Source organism: Gymnogyps californianus, chromosome 4 (assembly GCF_018139145.2).
Source record: "Gymnogyps californianus isolate 813 chromosome 4, ASM1813914v2, whole genome shotgun sequence".
In the NCBI taxonomy this organism is placed as follows: Eukaryota; Metazoa; Chordata; class Aves; order Accipitriformes; family Cathartidae; genus Gymnogyps; species Gymnogyps californianus.
The window spans coordinates 16,441,975-16,445,218 of record NC_059474.1 but is presented as its reverse complement, the minus strand read 5'-3'; the positions used below and the strand labels follow the sequence as shown (position 1 = coordinate 16,445,218).

General features: G+C 41.2%; 1 non-coding gene across 1 annotated transcript; it reads right to left on the bottom strand.

The window, feature by feature from the left end:
* Positions 1-658: 658 nt before the first annotated feature.
* Positions 659-726, bottom strand: LOC127016330 (U5 spliceosomal RNA). The gene has a single exon (XR_007766479.1). It is a non-coding gene; the product is annotated as a U5 spliceosomal RNA (small nuclear RNA).
* Between the last annotated feature and the right edge of the window lie 2,518 nt (positions 727-3,244).

Sequence of the window (3,244 nt, the reverse complement as noted above, 5' to 3'; positions counted from 1 at the left end):
CCCTTCTTTGTACCTTTTCTTTTCTGAACTGGGATGGCCACAATCATGCCTAGCATTTAAAACTAGGATTTTGTGTAGTGGTGTAATGATGTTTTCTCTCCCCTCCTGTACTCCTGGCCTCACTAATACACTATTAGTGTATATTATATTTGTAATATACTGGGGACGGGGGAGGGAGGCTGGCTGCCATTAACCTCGGAACTAACATTTTCAAAGGAGTATCCACAAAGACTCCTGTAGTCCAAGAGATCATCATTGTTAAATAGCATATTTTGCATGTAATTCTATTGTTAGAATCACAGAATCATAGAATCACAGAATCATAGAATGGTTTGGGCTGGAAGGGACCTTAAAGATCTTCTAGTTCCAAGCCCCCTGCCATGGGCAGGGACACCTTCCACTAGACCAGGTTGCTCAAAGCCCCATCCAACCTGGCCTTGAACACTTCCAGGCAGGGGGCATCCACAGCCTCTCTGGGCAACCTGTTACAGTGTCTCACCACCCTCACAGTAAAGAATGTCCTCCTAATATCTAATCTAAATCTACACTCTTTCAGTTTAAAACCATTACGCCTCATCCTATCACTAGACTCTCTGATAAAGAGTCCCTCCCCATCTTTCCTGTAGGCTCCCTTTAAGTACTGGAAGGCTGCTATAAATAAATTGTTCCTCTCCATGGAAAACTTCAGTAAAAGGCAAAAGATTTATACAATCTGAAGAGAAACCAGAGTTCACTTATGCCATCACTTCTGGATTGCTCTTACTGAGAATGTGGCAGCTTCTGATCCTTTAGACTGAAGTGTTAAAAACACAGATTCTGATATAAATAGTAATAGAAAAGATCATGTTGATCTTTATGTAGTGTATTTATATAAAGATCATGAAGAGTAGAAACTTTACTATGTCATCTAGCGAGCAGGCACTAGGTAGTGGACCTACACAGTGTGTTTCAGTTCACTCATTTCAGGCTGTCATTTGATCCACATAAATTGGTCTTTCCCATTTCTCCTTCCTTTCTCCATGTTTTCTTTTGCATCTTAGTTTCCAATGCAAACAAAAGTTCAAAGTAAAACTCAGCCCAAACTTCCAAATTAGCTTTCTGGTCAACCACAGGAAACCCTGCCAAGCCTGCCTCGGATGCTGGACCTCTCCGAGAAGACCTACCTGGTTCTTGCAGCTCATCTGTCTGCAGAAAAGGACAGAAGGAGGAGAGAGGACAAGATAAATCCTTCAATATGTAAAAGATTAAAACAGAAAGAGACATTACCTGTTTCCTTTCCTTGACCACATGTGGCCGTTAGCTTAATTGTATTAAAAAGTGGATTAGAGGTTAGGAAAATATCTAGCTATTGGTGCAGGGAAAACGTGGAATAAACTACTGAGGAAACTGGTGGAATATTTCCTTGGGGAATTTCTATGAAACAGAAATACATGTCAGAGGTGATTCAGTTACATTTGCCCTACCTCACTGCAAAGCAATAACCTGGACACTTGGAGGTCCCTCTCTGCTCTGCCTGGCCTTGAAATACGAATTGGCATTGAAGACACTGCATCACCAGGCCATAGCTCCCAACCACATTGTATATGACTGTAATTGGTTCAACAATACCAGAAAAACACTTCTGCTCATATTTTTAAAGAGGCAGGCTTCAGAAATCTGTTGGTGAAATAAAGCCTGAAAGAGAGCATTCCATCTGGGCTAACCTTTTTTCCCGTATGTCAGTCCCTGTGAAATGTTTTATGTATGTATTCTTTGGAAATCATCTAGCAGAAACAGCTGTGTGTGCTGCCCACCTGCTAAAGCCTACAATCTAGTGTTATTTCAATTAGATTTGATTGCAGGAAAAGTTTATGAAACAGCTATCAATGATTTCATGCCATCTGGCTTCCGCTTTTCTCCTGTTTAGAGAAACCCTGTGTTTACATTGATTGGCCTTCTATATATATAAGCATGATTGAGTTTTATTATTCTTTTTATTTGTCTGATAGCAGTGTGCTTGATGCTGTACAAACTTACAATGGAAGAGAAGCTGCCAAAGATTTCAAGCTGTGAAGTTCAGCTCAGACACACATGAGGCTTCAGCTGAGAACATAGCAGAAGGGAAATTGTATTTTAAAAATCCAGGTTTATTAATTAGGATATAAATTTCCCACTGAGGGTAAAACATACTTTATCTTGGTTTTAGCCATGTAAAAACTAAGTTCTTGAACAAGAGAGTACTCTGGTTCCCTTTCAGAGTCAACAGAAAGAGACAGAAACTTTATGAGGAGGAGTGGGTCCAGCCAAAGTCACGTCTCAGGTGAGGTGGATTGGCTCTGGAGACACTTGCTTTCCTCCGTTCATCATCATGGGAGCTTGGACACCCAGCCTAGGCTGGGCTTACCTTCTCATCTGCTAAAATCAGAGGAGATGAGTCATCCCTTGACTACTGGCCTCCTTGGCAACTTTTAAACCCCTCAAATTATAGAAATATTCTCTTTGGGTAAGAAACGCTCTCCCATAAGTTATTTTTAATTTAGTAACATTTAGAAGTTTGCACTCCTCTCAGGTGGAGTATGAACATGAGTCTTTTAAAATGTTACCTTTATTTTTCCTTCTCCCCCCAAATTCTTGGTGTTTCTGTTGTCTGTGAGGATTTGGTACATAAAAGTCAATCTGAAACTGGCTGTCTCATTGGCAGAACAAATTTGTCTTCGAGCTTTGACCTGAATTCAGTTGTGGCAGGCTTTAACCTTGGTTTAGTCGAACTTGACATTTCAAACAACAACTGAAAGGTTCATCCCTGTTTGGACGAACCAGCTCTAGGAAATGACAGTCCAAACCCACACAACCGTCTTGTGTGTTTGTCCCTCCTGAGATGAACCGAATTTAGGTGCATGAGTTGACTTTGGAATTAACACCATCTGCTCACACTGTGCTTGCTTGAGGTTTGCTTGTGCTGCTTGCTTCTTCCTTCCCAGAAGGATGACATGCTGTGTGGGGCTTGCAGGTGGTCTGGGCATATGTTAGGTTGTCAAACTCAGCGGTCTGGAGGCATCCCTGCTCTTTGGAAATACTATAACCTTTTGAAACTCTATAAAAAAGAGAGGCTATTCTTCCATTAGAGGATCCAGACCTCTTCTAAATTGACATTTCGGGGTTTATTCCATAGCGGTGTGCTTGCCTGGAATACTAAGTACCAACAGAAAGTAGACTAAAAGAAATAGGATTAAACTGTAAACGCTCTGGTGAACAGTGTCTCCCT